The sequence below is a fragment of the Leopardus geoffroyi genome, chromosome A3 (genome assembly GCF_018350155.1).
Source record: "Leopardus geoffroyi isolate Oge1 chromosome A3, O.geoffroyi_Oge1_pat1.0, whole genome shotgun sequence".
Lineage (NCBI taxonomy): Eukaryota > Metazoa > Chordata > Mammalia > Carnivora > Felidae > Leopardus > Leopardus geoffroyi.
Window position 1 is genome coordinate 29,668,666 of NC_059336.1, and position 16,243 is coordinate 29,684,908.

The following is a 16,243-nucleotide window of genomic DNA, read 5'->3' on the forward strand; positions in this document are numbered from 1 at the left end:
AGGAGGTTTGGTAACAGTGAGTATGTGGCAAAACTGGGATCTGAAACCAGGTTGTGCTTTTGGGGGTCTCAGGGCTTCTCCTTGGCTATTGTGGTGACAGAGGAAGGATGACTAAAATCAGTCCCTCTGAGCAGAGGAGTCTGAGGCAAGGCCCCCGTCTGCACTACAGTAAGGGTTGGAGGACTGATAAGTGTGTGGCTGGCGTGTTCAAGGGTTAGAGGAGAAGCTTCCACAAACCTGCCCACCTCCCCGTGGTGAGCAACTCCTGAGTGGTCTCTGGGCTGAAGAAAAAGAAGGACGGAAGATCTCAATTCTGCCAAGGAAGAACCACAAACTGGAGTCCCCTGACTCTCCCCTACCCAAAATAGAAGCTTCATCCCCATCAGTAGGAGCCCTTCTTGGCCCTCCAGACCCCATCTCTGGCCTCCAGTTTGCACTCCAGTTACCTTGGCTTCATGCCCTTGTGCACCCACCCAACACTGAGGGCATTTCCTTTTCCTCTTGTTGCGCCCTTAGTCTAGGAGAAAGACAAAGAAGGAGACCAAAGCCCAGAGGGAGGGCAGGTCTCACTGGAGTTTCTGGCTTTCCCTCCTTAACACCCCTAGAGCTGACTTGAATTGAGTGCTTGAAAAGAGTGACTCAGAGCCTGGTAAGGTGTTTCTTTTTCTTCTTTTCCCTCCATATGATTTGTAAAAAATGTAAGTTTGAATATCTTCCAAGGGGATATAAATCACACTACAAAGCGGCCATTTGTTATGCTCACCACTTATTACTTGGGGCAAGAATTTGGACAGGATAGAACAGTCGTTTCTGCTTCACAATATTTGGGACATGAGCTGGAAGACTCAAAGGCTGGGGTGACCTGACATTGGGGGGCTGAAATCATCTGAAGGCTTGCTAACTCACAGGTCTGGGGGTTGAAGCTGGTTGTTGACGGGAACCTTGGCTGGGGTCGTGGGCCAGAACACCTGTGACCCAGGAGAGTTCACAACATGGCAGCCGGGTTCCAAGGATGGCCTCCCAAGGGAGCCAGACAGCTGTGCAGCCTTCCCAAACCAGCTTTGGAAGTCACACAGGGCCTATGAGTACCTGCCACATTCTGTCAGGTGGGGGGACATTCCCACCCCGTTTCAAGGGCATATAGACTCTTCTTGCTAGGGGAGAGGCAAGGCTCTGGAAGAGTGTGCAGAGCCCACACTGTGGCCAGTTTTGGGAATCCCAGTTAGGCACAGCCCATCAGCCTTCTATCAGAATCAGCAGACAGGTCCAGGGAGAGGAAAAGAGATCCCAATATTAGGCTCATCATTTGGAATTCTCCCTCCCCAGCCTTGGCCTCACAATTGCTCACTGCCCTGGCAGTTCTTCGATGCCTTTTTAAAATGTTTCCTCCAGTTCCTCTAACTGTTCTCAGTGAAAAAGGGTTGGTATTTTGCAATACAGCGTGCCCTCTCTGGAAAGGGAGCCCTGGGCACTGCATTGAGAATGTACACAGTAAAAAGCCTGCACCCCCAAAGTAACATGCCCCATATGAACTCCTGTCATGTGCAAACATTAAGCACTATACATAGAAAGTTTAGAAATAGGTGAGAAATAACGATGACATACAAACGAGGCGACTACATAAAAGGGTGTATGAATGTGGAAAAGCACCAGAATTGTCCCAGGGGAGAGCTGTCAGAAAATTAAAGGCAGCTTTGTGTACTTTTTTGTAACATTAAACACTGATTCCCTCCCTCCCCCAATATTTTATCATGAAAACTTGCAAACATCTAGTTAAGTTGAAAGAATTTGCATTGAACATCTATGTACCCACCACCTGGATTCTGCCGTTAGCATTTTACTATACTTACTGTATCATACATTTCTCCATCTATCCATCCCTCTATCCATCTTAAGATGCACTTCAAACTAAGTTGCAGTCCTTGGTACACTTCTGTCTAAATACTTCAGAATTTCATTAACTACAGTTCATTATCTGCAATTTTTTCCTTTTTAGATACAATTAATATATAATGCTCAGATCTTAAGTGTACATTTGCAGAGTTTTGACAAATGCATACACTTACAGTGATTTTTTTTTTAATTTTTTTTAACGTTTATTTATTTTTGAGACAGAGAGAGACAGAGCATGAACGGGGGAGGGGCAGAGAGAGAGGGAGACACAGAATCGGAAACAGGCTCCAGGCTCTGAGCCATCAGCCCAGAGCCCGACGCGGGGCTCGAACTCACGGACCGCGAGATCGTGACCTGAGCTGAAATCGGACGCTTAACCGACTGCGCCACCCAGGCGCCCCTACAGTGATATTTTTAAAACGATATTTTTCCCCCAAAATCTTAGATTGCTCAATTAAAATTAATGTAAAAAGCCTTCTACTCTGAAAGATTTGCACAGCTGCCCTGGGTCTACAGTCATAAATGGGGCCATGTCTTGGCCAATGAATGGGGCTAGGATTGCGCCTAGGACCAGGATTTTGGTACTGGGGGCAAAAAATTTGGAAACCTTTCTTCTGGTTTAAGATATCAATGACAGCCCTGGAGTGAGGGTGGAGGCCTTCTCAAGATAAGGGGGCTGCAATCTTTTTTAGGTACAAAGCTCAAGCAAATGACCCTTGGAGGTAGAACAGTGGCCTGGAAAGGCACTTAGCTCTCATTTACTCCAACTTTCTATCATTTTGCCTTGCTTTATTTTCATTACAGCATTTAGGAAATTTTCTTTTTCACTTGTTTGTTTATTGTCTGTCTCCCCATCCACAATCTAAATTCCTGAGAGCAGAGACCTTTTCTGTTTTATTCCCTGCTGCGTCCAGCACATGGTTTGCCCTCAGTATTTGTCGAGTGAATGATTCATTGTTCCATTTGCTAGATGGAGAAAGAAGGCCCGGAGAAGGGAGGTGATCTACCTAATGAAATAGGAGTCCTTTACCCCAATTCTCCAGCTCTTCAGTCCAGCCCTTTTCTCGTGAACCCTGTGACTCCTTGGGGCACCTGTGGGGTGGATGACGAGTGCCTACCTATATGTGTATGCACCTACACGTGTAGGCGTAGGCCCCGGTGGGCAGGGCCTAAAGCAGGACTGGGAGCAGGGCTTCGGCCTCCCACGTGGGTGGGCCTGAGTACAGGAAACCTGCCTGCCTTCCTCTCTCGGGCCTGCTCTCTTATTCTCTCCTCTTGGAAGACATCCCTTTGTCCTGTGGTGATGGGGCAAAAGTGTGGAACCCCTGGGCCTCAGATGGGAAGGGGAGGCTGGGCAGGTCTCCATAGGTGGGCAGATGTGGATGGAACTCTGTCCTCTCCACTGGAAACAGGGTCTGTGTGATTACCGAGCTGAACCAAACCAGGGTCTTCAGGATGGGATGTCCAAGACCCTGCCTCTCCTTGGTCTGAGGTTTTCTCACCCCTACATGCACACCACAAATGCGCTGACCACAGGGCCACTGTCTCATGGAGAGAAGGAACTGCATTTCCTGAGAATGGGTCACTTGCCAAGCTGTACATGCTTATTCTCAGTCCAGGCCTGGGACGTTCCAGGAAGAGTAGCAGAGGGAGACTTAGGTCACTCAGTCAATGCCAGGGCTTGAACCCCAGGGCTCTGTGACTCTCACACCCAACCAGCAGCATTTTCCCAAGTGTGACCACATTGTGTGTGTGTGTGTGTGTGTGTGTGTGTGTGTGTGTGTGTAGGAGGGTATCCTTCAGATGATCTTGAGGATAAACACTTTTTTTCTAAATTTTACTTAAGTAAACTCTACCCCCAACATGGGGCTCAAACTCCCAACCCCAAGATCAAGTGCTCTATGCTCTGCTAAGCCAGCCAGGTGCCCCGACACTTTTTATTTTAATAGTTATTTTAACATATGTTAGAAAGTGTAAGTAGCATGTCAAACATTTTATGGCAATGTAAGTAAAATTGTAAAGAAACAAATCAGCCAAAAGAAGCATACTAAGAGATAACAGGGTAGGTCAGATGTAGACAAGGCAAAACTAAGCTGGTGAGGTCTGGTCTTAAGGAACTGTTGCTACCCTAGCCACCCACATGCCTCCTGCACATACAGTCTTTTTTTTTTTTTTTTTTTCCCCAGGGTTTCTAAATGCTTTGAGTTCAGGCTTTTCCCCTGTGCAGGCAGATTGACTTGGGACTTTCTGGGAAATGTTTGGAAGAACTTGCCTCCATTGGCTGCCCCTGGTGTCTAACAGAGACTGGGCATGTGGCTAGAGTGTCCACTGGGCAGAGGCGCGGAGGGTTTGGCAGTTTGGTGACCCCTCTGGGCGGGCCCTGCTGAGAGGGAGCAAAAGACACCACTCTCCATAGAGAAGGAACTTCCCTGCCTGGGAAGGGACGGCCTGAAGGAGGCCCACCGCACCCCGTATTCCCAGGCCTTGGCTCTGGTCAGCATACACTCACTTATTCCACAAATGTGGAGGAGGGAGCGTGCATATACAGTCCTAAATTGGCGCCCCAACTACAAGCGGTGGTGGGGACTGGAGGTAATAGGGGCACCAACCCCGAGGAAATATCAGCTGACGTGGACTCTTGCGCCAAAATGTACCCCCAGGCACCCCTTGTCACGGAGAGTTGCCGCTGGCCAGACTTCCCCTCGGAGCCACCCACCGCAGGCGCGGACTCCAGCTCTGGGATTAAGGGCCCCCCAGCAATCTCCGTTTGCACACTGCTCTGCAATATGTCTCCAGCCTGCAGACGCCCAACCACTCGCCCTGATCGGGGATGGGAGCGTTCGAGGGACCTCGTGTGGGGGCCACAACCAGGAGAACGTCTCACCCGCCGCACACCAGCCCCGTGTAAAGGGGCTTCAGCTGCGGACGCCCAAGTCCGGTAGCCTGGGAACCCACTGCGGCCGACAGACGTACGCGTAGCTTTGGGACACCACACGTGGGGCAGGGAGCCCTGGGGAGGAGGGCCACGCCTGCAACCCTGACCCCAGCCCCAGGGGCGGAACGCATATCCCGGTCCTCTGTGCGGTTTGAGCCTCCCCTCCCCCATGGCGTATCGCAAATGACATCCCCTCCGCAGAGCACCGTGTGTCGTATTTTTCTACTCGACTCGGTGGCAAGCCAGGCCCCGGTACGCGCATCTAGAAAGCGGGAGAGATTTCCTTGGGGTTTGGGTGGGGATGGCGTGAGCTGACATGGTGCGTAAGAGGACACTTATGGTGCCAGGTCCATTCTAGGGGCTTCGCAGGTTCCTCTCCCCGAGAGAGTCTACGTCCTTTTGAGTACCTTGCAGCAACTGGGGGGAGGGTAGAAAGTCAGAATGGAACACATTTGGAGAGCGGGGTGGAAAGGCAGCTTTTGAGTTCCAGGCCGTCCTGGTTGCTAAACATTGCTATAACTTGCATTTGGCCTCAGTTTCCGCATCTGTAAGCTGGGAAGAAGGCCCACGTCGAGGGGGCAGGGACTGTAGAAGCGGAAGGCGTTGGTGCACCGGCATCAGTGCCCCCGGGCTCCGGCTTCCCCGACGTCTGAGCGGCGGTGGGGCGCACTCAAGCCTCCCCGGCGGCGTAGGAGCGGGCGAGACCGTGAGCCCAGGCTCAGCGCCCTACACGAGCTAGCGAGCGAGCGCTCGGAGGCGCGCAGGGGCGGGGCCCGCGCGGGCCGGAGACGCCCTTTCGGTATGGGCCAATCAGCGCCCGTCTCTGAACCGCCAATGAAGAAGCGCCTTACAGCCAAGGCCGGGTCGGGAGCGAGGCTGCGGCGAGTGCGGCGCTGACAGAGACGCGCGCGCGCTAGCCAGCTCGGACCCCGGGCCGCGGCCGCCATCACCGCCGCCCGCCCAGTCGCCCCTCAGCCGCTTCCCCTCGCCATGGAGGCGAGGCCGCCGCCGCCGCCGCGGAGCTCCGAGCCGCGGGCCGGGCGGCGGCCCTGAGGGCGTGTGGCGGGCCGAGACGCCGCCGCGGAGCCGAGGCGGAGCCGCCGTCCTCGTCCCCAGCGGTCCCGCCCAGCGCCGGACTCGGTGAGTGCTCGCGGCCGCCGCCGCCCCGGTGGGCTCCGCAAGGGGGGGCGGCCCCCAGGCGCGGGTGGGAGGGGTCGCGGGCCGGAGCCCCTGCCCCTCTTTTCCCGGTAGCAGCCATCAGGCGGCTCTAGTGGGACCCCCGCGTCCTTGCGCTGTCCGCGGGGAGAGGGGGGGGGGGTCCCCGGAAACGTGCCGGACAGGGCGCCGACCCCTCTCGACTGCCCGGGAACTTCGCGTGCGTCCTCCTGGGGCCAGGCCAGGGCGCTGCCGTAGTTCATTCTGAACGAAGCAACTTGGAACGGTGAGACCAGAATCTGCTCAGGGCCATTTAATGGGGAGAAAGAGGAGAGCTCCTGGCATGAGAAAATTTGCTCTTGCGGAGACCAACTTTTCTTTCCCTTAAACCCCCCTGGCCCCTGTCCCAGGCCCCCCTCTTTTCCGCCCACTCCCAACTGTTGAGGCTGCTTAAAGAAGGGAAATAGGGGCTCAGAGCTGCCCAGAATTCAAAATGAGCCGATTGGGAACGCAGATCTCCTTCCTTTTTACTTTTGGTAAATAGAACCAACCTTGGTTTTTGGAGAATTGGTTCCTAATTGTACGTCCTGAAGATAAAAATGACAATGGCAGAGCCGAGGGTTGTTTGTTTGCTTGTGTTTTCGATCAGTGATGGTGTTTGTAGGACCGAGAGGAGGAATGCTCAGAGCCTCCGTAGGCAGGGGCAAATGCCTTCAGAAACCTGTTCCCGGGGTAGGGATTCGTGCTCCAGGACCAGTCACTTCTCCCAGGAGGCGTCTTCGCCTGCCGCCTGCTTGCTGTGACGGCAGCCCCAGAACCAGAAGATGGTGGGCGAGGAGAGAACCGAGCGAGGGTGGAAGATGGGCGAACATCCTCCTGCCTGGCCACTCCTTCAGAAAACACAGATCTGATGCTGTCACTTGTTTACTTAAAAACTCCTCGCTCTCCTTTTCCCACGGGATGAATGAAGCCCAGAATGTCCCATCAGGTCATGCGAGCCTCTGGACAGGCTGGCCATTCATATTTACTCCCAGCTTCCCTCACCCCTGCTGGACTGCCTCTTCACCCCTTTGCACGCCCTTGCTCGTGTGAGCCTCTTCCCGCCCCGCCTTTACCTGCCAAGCTCTACCTCTTTCTTTAAAGATCTTCTCCTTTGGGAAGCTTCCTGAGGCCAGGAGCTGTGTCTTGTGTTCCTTTTTCCATCTGCCGTGCTGGGAGGATTCTTCCTCTCCGTTGTCCTGTGGGTCCCATCCCGTCTCTTCCCCCTTGGGTGTCTTGTCTCAGTGTACTCCCAGACCCCCACTGCCTGAGAGCATCTTCTCCCGGGTGTTTCCTGAAGGCCTGCCTGCGTGGAGTCCCTGGCACGCCCGGGACTTTCAGGATCCTGGTTGCCTGTCTCCCCGTGTCCATTTCATCCAGTCCCCGTAAGTAGTCCATCAGCAGGAACCGGCAGGTCTCACATCTTCCTGGTCTCCAATCTGCCTGTCTCTGAAAGCCTCAAAGCCCCCTGGTCTTTTTTCACCTCTGCTGGCCTCAAGTGGTCTGGCTCAGATGTGCGTTCTAGGGCGTGTGGGATCCAGGAGGCTGTTCACTGGGTACCTTTTAGCAAGTTATTTACCATCTGGATGAAATTCAGAACCAGAAAAGCCAATCTTCTGATTTAAGTAAAGGCATTCATGTGCCTTCTGTTTGCCACGTGAAGTGCTTGGGATGCAAAATAAAAGCAGGGGAGTAAAATCTTTACCTTTTAGGGGCTCATAGTACAGGTAAGGTGAATACAAATACATCCTAAGTGCTATGACAATGTGATAATAATAATAATAATAATAATAATAATAGTTACTTTATTTGCCTTGTGAGACACTTTGTAATAAATTCATTCTATGAATGACTTAATCTTTCAACAGCCAAGTAGGGGCTTATTCCTGTTTGACAAGGGTGGAAACTGAGGCCGTATAGTGGGCAGATGGAGGAAGAGTCAGGATTTGAATCTTGGCAGTCTAGTTCCAGAGCATCTGCCACGCTGCATAGACAGCATTCCTTCCCTGAGAGGTCCAAGAAAGCTTTCCTGGGAGGGGTGTTTGGGTCATGAAGGGTGCATATGAGTTTGTGGGTTGTAGACAGGATGTAGGAAAGAAGGAGCAGCGCGTAGGAAAGAAGGAGGGCTTGGAGGTGGAAGGAACCCACGATCCTTGGGGAGCAGGGAGAGGTTAAACAACTGGGTTGGGTAGAGGGAAGAAGGGTGGGAGATGAGATTACAGTGACCTTGCAGGGCTGTTTGTGCTGTTTTCGAGTTTGGGCAGTGGAGAGCCACTGGGGGATTTTAAAGACCGTCAGGGACCTGCGGCTGACTGGGCTTTAAAAGATCGCTTCGGGGCAGTGTGAGGCCAGATGCTGATGCCCCTGCAATTTAGGAGGCAATGACCAAGCCCTACTGGGGCAGAATGGTATCCTCTTAGACTCAGAGGGAGGCCTACAGAGAATCCTCAGTTTTGGGAAAAGATCGATACATCTGAGAAAAAAACTCCAGCAGTATAAAAAGGAAGATAGAAGAAAATAAGTCTCCCTCCTACCCTGCTTCCTCCAGAGATGGCTGAAGTTTCCAGTTTCTGTGGCCTTACATAGACACTGTTGCTTTAGAAACACATGTCTACCTGTCCATGTTCCTCTGCCCATGGTACATACCAGTCACACCTTTTTCCTTTTTCCTTAGCACATTTAGAAAATCATTCCATATTTGTAGATATAAAGCTGTTCATTCTTTCTGTTGACATTTTAAAGTTTTTTCATTGTATGGCTGCAGCATAGTTTGTAACTAGTCTTTGTGTTAAGCAACATTTAAGTTTCCAGGTTTTTCTATTACAGTGTTACAATGAATGTTTTTGTAGATAGTACATTGTTGGGAATTTATGTGTAAAATGATCTGAACCATGTATTTCTAGAAGTGGAATTACTGGGTCAAAGAATATATGTGCATTTAACATTTTCAGACATATAGCCAAATCACCACCTCTTCAAGGGGGTTGTACTAACTCAGTCATTCTCCTCCCAAATGTGAATGGGACTCAGTGGATCTTGATCAGCGTGTGTATGCGATGCTTTTTCAGATATCATAAGCCTACTTTTCCTTCACCTACTCCCCCCCCCCCCCCACCATGTGATTCTAACTGATTTCTTTTGGTTTATGGAGGGAGACATTGAGGCTCAGAAGGATAAGTGCCTTGTGTGATTTGTCAGCATGGGTGGTGGTTGTTTTTTAAGCAGTTCTGATATTTGTATTGGTCCAGCACCTTTCACTGGAGGCACTCAGAATTGATTTGTAAACATTGTTGTATTATTTTTCTCCACCTTCATGTGGAAAAAATGGGATGCAGGTGAAGTTTGAATTTGAGTTATAAGCAGGAAGCTGGCCAAATACAGAATCTTGTCTTTTTACTTCCAGTGCAATAACTGATAAATGTTCCCAAATACCAAAGCTGAAGAAATATGCTTTTAATGAGACTGAGTACAACAAAAATAGCACTATATAACACAAACTTAATAAAATTGAACAGCAAACCCGTAAATAACTCAACATTAAAATTTGTTTTAATATATTCTCTATAAGGATGGCTGGCTCAGTCATTAGAGCATGTGACGCTTGTTCTCAGGGTTCAAGCCCGAGATGTTCAAGCTCCATGTTGGGTATAGAGTTTACCAAAATTATGTATATATACTCTCTATAGAAAAGAGAATTTATTAAATTGTAAAATTTTAAATGTAAAATTATATTTGTTTTATTTTTTTAAATTTTTACCTTAATTCCAGTTAACATACAGTGTTATATTAGTTTCAGGTGTGCAAAATATACATACATTTATAATTCTTTTTAATCTTTTATTTATTTTTGAGAGAGAGAGAGAGACCGAGTGTGAGCAGAGGAGGAACAGAGAGACAGGGATCTGAAGCAGACTCCAGGCTCTGAGCTGTCAGCACAGAGCCCGACATAGGGCTCGAACCCAAGAACCATGAGATCATGGGACGGGTACAATATATTGATTCACCAACTCCATACATCACTTGGTGCTGATCACAAGTGCACTCCTTAATCCTCGTCGCCTATTTAACCCATCCCCCCACCCAAACTATATTTACTTTATTTATTTCTTTGTTTATTTTTAAGTAGGCTCCACACCCAATGTGAGGCTTAAACTCAGCCCTTGAGATCAAGAGTTGCATGCTCTACTGACTAAGCCAGGCAGGCTCTTGTACATTTAAATTCACATCTATTTGTGTCAGTATACAGGCATAGCTTTTTTTAAGTCTGTATACATGGAGTATGATTTTTGTATTTTTGAAGAGCATCAAATATTTTATACTCATTTATGTATCTAATTTATATATAAATATTTTTAAATTTTAATTAATTTTTTTTTTTAATTTTAGAGAGAGAGAGAGCACGAGCAGGGAGAGGAAGAGAGAAAGAGAATCTTAAGCAGGCTCCACGCTCAGCTCAGAGCCTGACACGGGGCTCTGTCTCCCTAACTATGAGATCATGACCTGAGCCGAAATCGTCAGTTGCTCAACTGACTGAGCTACCCAGGCGCCCTTCATTTATGTATCTGATTTAAATCACAGAATAGTATTCTATGCATTGATAACAGTAATTTAATTCTTTTTACTATTATAAATGATTTTGGTTAAGATTTTTTTTTGGTTAAGATTTTATTTTTAAGTGATCTCTATACCCATCATGGGGCTCAAACTCACAGTCCCAAGATCAAGACTCGTATCCTCTGCTGATTAGGCCAGCCAGGTGCCCCATAAAGGGTACTTTTCAGCACCTTTCTTCAAATACTTCTTTTGGATTATTTTCTTGGACTCTTGCTCCTAAGATGGGTTCACTGAGTCAGGTTATGGTTCCAGTGCCAAATTGCTATCTGGAAAGGTTGAACTACTTTATAACATTATCAGCAATTTATGTGGCCCTTTTTCCTGACAATCCAGTCAATGGTATTACAAACAAAACCTAATATTTGATTTTATTAATTTAACCAAAACGTAATGGCACTTTGAATTAGGTTTAATTTACATTTCTCTGGAAAGAGACCAGTAGCTCATTTAGATTTTGAAATAAGTACAGTGCTATGTTATGTATCCTATCCAAGAGTTATGTATTTAAAGAACTTTTTTTTCACCCAGTGTTTGTTTATTTTTGAGAGAGAGAACATGAGCAGAGGAGGGGCAGAGAGAAACGGGGACAGAGGATCTGAAGGGGGCTCTGTGCTGACAGCGGCGAGCCTGATGTGGGGCCTAAACCCACGAATCGTGATACCATGACCTGAGTTGAAGTTAGACGCTCAACCAACTGAGCCACCCAGGCACCCCTAAAGGCAACTTGTTTTTAAGGAAATACATGGTTAATAGGTCAGAAATATTGTGGAAACTTAGGTATGAAACATAAGACTAGATGCTGTTTAACTGAGAATACTAGACATTGTGCCAGGAACTGGGGATATCCTAGAGTAACATGGATGTGATGTATGGCCTTTAACATTTGTGAGCTAATGCCAGAGAAATTCAATGTTAGACAGTACTTAAAAATTTACAAAGGCCCTGAGCTGAGAAGGGGTTTAGTAACTTAGGGCATTGCTTCTCTAACTTGAATGTTCACATGAACCATCGGGGGACCTTGTTAAAATGCCAAGTCCTAATTCAGTAGGTCTAGGGTGGGACTTGGGATTCTGCATTACTAACCAGCTCCCTGGTGAGGCAGATACTGCTGTGGGTGGCTTGATCACATTTAGAGTAGCAAGGCCTAATTGAGGCCTTTGTGAGTAAGAGGGTAGTTCTCCACACAGGCTGCACTTTAGATTCACCCGAGGAACTTAAAAAATCAGGGATGCAAATACCCCACCCCCAGGTATTTTGATTTAGTTGGTCTAGGGTGAGACCTGAGAATGTATATTTTTTTAACTCCCCAAGTGATTCCAGTATGCAGCCAGGGCTGAGAACTCCTGGGCTAGAGAGAGGCAGGAGCCAGAGCTGAAGGGTCCTATATGACATGCAAGGGTGTTGGACTTTATCCGAAGGCAGAGCTAAGCCATTATAGGATTATAAGGAGGAGAGTGAACTAATCAGATTTGCAGTTGTAAAAAGTTCACTGTAGCTGCAATCTGGAGCGGTAGTTTTCAAAGTGGGGTAGGTAGGATGATTCACTGTGATGCTGGAAGAAAATTAGAGCTTTTTATCATTTTTATGATAAAGCATTAAGTTTAGGTATTGTCACCGGCATCTTTTTGGGTCTGTAAGTCAGTGTTAATGTGTTAACTGTAGAACTTTGGGTGTCCTCAAGGGAGTTCTGCTGTGAGTAAGCAGATCCATAACCAGACATTTGCTTTCAGTATATTGCATCATTGATAACAGTTTATGTTAGTTTTTATTAAACTAACCCTCACAAAATGGACAGGTGACTTAAAGCAATTTCTGCAAAGAAACCAGGGACTGAAGAAAATATGAATAATGCAAGCACAAATAGCTGACCCTTGTTCAGCTATTACAAACTCTTGGTGAGCTACTAAATCAGGTTAAATAAGTCAGCCCTTAATATATTGGAAACTATAGAGAAGCCTATTTAAAACATGGATTTACATCCTCTGTCATTGATAGGAATCTTGTTTTAAGAGTATGTAGAACCTTGAGATATGAAATAATGAAATATAAGCCTGTCATTAGTACCAAGACATCTGAAAACAGCATACAGAGAAACTCTACATTTTTCTTTTTCCAGTGATGTTTCAAGTTATAGGCTATTCAGTGAGATGCTTTACACAATTTTATTAACCTAGTGACTAAAGTATATATTTTGAGGTTTCTTGTTCTTATGGAAGACAAAAAGACACATACCATTGACAGGTTCTTCCTGTTGTGCCCTACCCACCAAAAGGCTTGCTTTAAAAAAAAGTATGGAAAACAATATGTCAAGAAACCAAAATGCATTCCTTTTTCAGCAAATACTCTTGTATGATGAACAGAAAATGTTGCTGAAGATTTGAACAGTGTTAGGACAAATTCTGCAGTATGGGAGGTTTGCTATATGTAATTATAAAAGTATAGAAGCTTCTATCATGTCTTAGTATTTGCTAGGTTTTCTTTTAATAATACCCCCCCCCCCCATTACATCTTTTGTGAGCTACTGGAGGAAGATTATACTGGAGAAGACATAATAGTAAATGATTGCTTTAATGACACTGCTGTGTGGAATAATTGTCTAAATGTAAACTACCGACAAAGTTGCTTTGACTGAATAAAAGGATGAAACTCATTCACTGCCTCTTCCTGGACTGTTGAGGCAGGTTATCATTTGTTGGCTATCTTGTAGAGTTGATGTTATGCATTTTTCTTTTACAAAAAAAATTGTTGACTTTTTCTGTGTGTGCTACCTGGCAAATATTATTCGAAAAATTAATATCCTCAATCTGTCTCTTCAAGTAAAGGTGTTATCTTAACAGTGAATGAAAAGTAACCACTTTTTCTCTTACAAAGAAATGTGCTCTGGAGTAGTCTTTTCCTCGTAATTAAAAAAAAAAAGCTTTATTGAAATATAATTTACATATCATAAATTCACCCTTTTAAAATGTACAGTTCAGAGGTTTTCAGTATATTCTTGGAGTTGTACAGTCATCACCGCCATCTAATTTCAGAACATTTTCATCATCCCAAGAAGAAATTATGCACCCATTAGTGTCATTCCCCGTTCAGCCCATCCCCCAGCCTCCGGCAGCCAGGTTACCTTTCTGAGTCTATGGATATGCCTGTTCTGGACATATCATATAAATGGAATCGTACAATGTGTGGCTTTTACCTAGTTAATGTTTTTGGGGTTCCTCCATGTTGGGCATGTATTGTACTTCATGGCTTTTTGTAACTGAGTGATACAATGTTCCATTATATGAATACACCACATTTTGTTTATCCCTTAATCAGTTAGTGAACGTTTGGATTGTTTCCACTTTTTGCCTATTATGAATAATGCTGTTGTGAACATGTTTCTACGTAGACATGTAGACATATGTTTTAATTTCTCTTGAGTATAGGCCCTGGGAGTGGAGTTGCTGGGTTAAATGGTAATAACTCTAACTTTTAGAGGAGCTGCCAAAACCGTTTTCTAAAGCAGATGCGCCATTTTACAGTTCTAGCAGCAGTGTACCAGGGTTCTGGTTTCTCCATATCCTCAACAACACTTGTTGTTCTGTATTTTTTTTTTTTTTTTGTAGGCTCCACACCCAATGTGGGGCTGGAATTTACAACCCCGAGATCAAGAGTTGGGGGCTCACTGACTGAGCAAGCCAAGTGCCCCCTCTGCATTCTTTTTTTTTTTTTTAATTTTTTTTTTTTTCAACGTTTATTTATTTTTGGGACAGAGAGAGACAGAGCACGAACGGGGGAGGGGCAGAGAGAGAGGGAGACACAGAATCGGAAACAGGCTCCAGGCTCTGAGCCATCAGCCCAGAGCCTGACGCGGGGCTCGAACTCCCGGACCGCGAGATCGTGACCTGGCTGAAGTCGGACGCCTAACCGACTGCGCCACCCAGGCGCCCCTCCCCTCTGCATTCTTGATTAAGCTATCTTAGTGGGCGTGAAGTAGTATCTCATTGTGGTTTTTATTTGCATTTCTCTGATGATTCATGATGTCATTGTTATTTTGTTGCACCTATAAAAACTCTCATAACTCTACACGTGAAAAACTTGGAAACGTAATTTGTTACCTGATAAAAATCTCCAAGTGTATTTCTAAAAAATGTCCAGATGATCTAGTGACGTAAAGGACCTAGACATTGATCATCAGTGGTTGTTAAAACCATTAGGAAAGTTTATAATAGATCAGACTGACAGTCTTATGATTAATTATGTTATCTCCAAAATGGATACAACTAAACCTTATGTTCCTCCAGTGTTGTACAGTAGGAAAAATATAACACCATTCATGAAATATTCTCCCCCAAACAAAATAAGATCAAATCTGACTTATTAAATTTCTAGATTTAACACAAGTTTATAGAATGTAATTAGAAAATCATAATGTGAGAAATTCTACAGATGAACCCAGTTACTTCAAATAATGCAAAAAAAAAAATGGAGAATTATTACAGATTAGAAAAGACTTGAGACATTAACTCAATGTAATATGTATACCTTGTTTAGATCCTGTTTCATATAAACCAGCTGTAAAAAGATATTTATGAAACCATTGGCAATAATTTGAATATCACCTGTATATTCGATGATTTTTGAAAAATTATTTTAATTATTTTGAAGTATTATAATAATATTGGAGTTATACTAAAAGGCAAGACTCCTGGGGTGCCCGGGTGGCTGAGTCAGATAAGCATCCAACTCTTGGTTTAGGCTCAGGTCATAATCTCAGTCATCGGATCGAGCCACGATGTGGAGCCTGCTTGGGATTCTCCCTCCCTCTCTCTCTCTACCCCCTCCCTACCTCAAAAAACAAAAAACAAAAAACCGACTGTTTTCTCTTAGAGATAAGTACTGTAGTATTTATGGATGAAATAATGCGATGTCTCAAATTTGTTTTAAAATAATTCATTGTGGGGGCATCTGGATGGCCCAGTCGGTTCAGTGTCCCACTTTGGCTCAGGTCATGATCTCATAGTTCTGTGAGTTCGAGCCCCACCTTGGGCTCTATACTGACAGGTCAGAGCCTGGAGCCTGCTTCGGATTCTGTGTCTCTTTCTCTCTCTGCTCCTCCCCCACTCACACTCTGTCTCTCTCAAAAATAAATAAAAACATTTTTTAAAAGTTAAAAAAATAATAATTCATAGTGGGGCCACCTGGGTGGTTCAGTCAGTTGAGCGTCTGGCTCAGGTCATGATCTCACAGTTTGTGGGATCGAGCCCTGCATAGGGCTCTGCACTGACAGGGTGGAACCTGTTTGGGATTCTGTCTCTCCCTCTCTCTCCCTGCCCCTCCCCTGCTTGTATGCATGTGCGTGCTCTCTCTCTCTCTCTCTCTCTTTTTCTCTCTCTCTCTCTCAAGATAAATAAACTTAAAAAATAATAATTCATTGTGTTTGGTCATTTATAGATGATTTACCATATATTAATAGTTATCGAAGCTGGATATACGTATAAAAGAGTTTATTATAGAGCTTGCACTTCTTTTGTGTGTTTCAACATTTCTATAGTAAAAAGTTAGAAAATACTTTAAGTGAGTAGTTTTAGTGGGATTGCAAATCCATTTGTTAGGAATAAAAAATGTAAC

The 16,243-nt window shown here is 45.8% G+C and overlaps 1 protein-coding gene across 7 annotated transcripts in view; it reads left to right on the forward strand.

The window, feature by feature from the left end:
* The first annotated feature begins 5,666 nt into the window (after positions 1-5,666).
* Positions 5,667-16,243, forward strand: part of PTPRA (protein tyrosine phosphatase receptor type A) — a 162,296-nt gene continuing 151,719 nt past the window's right edge. For 2 of the 7 annotated variants that reach the window (XM_045445110.1, XM_045445116.1), the window contains exon 1: positions 5,779-5,968. The gene's annotated coding sequence lies outside the window, so the exon portion shown is untranslated. Of the gene's footprint in view, positions 5,969-16,243 lie in introns of all 7 variants that reach the window. The other 5 variants (XM_045445114.1, XM_045445113.1, XM_045445115.1 and 2 more) reach the window with 5 other exon arrangements.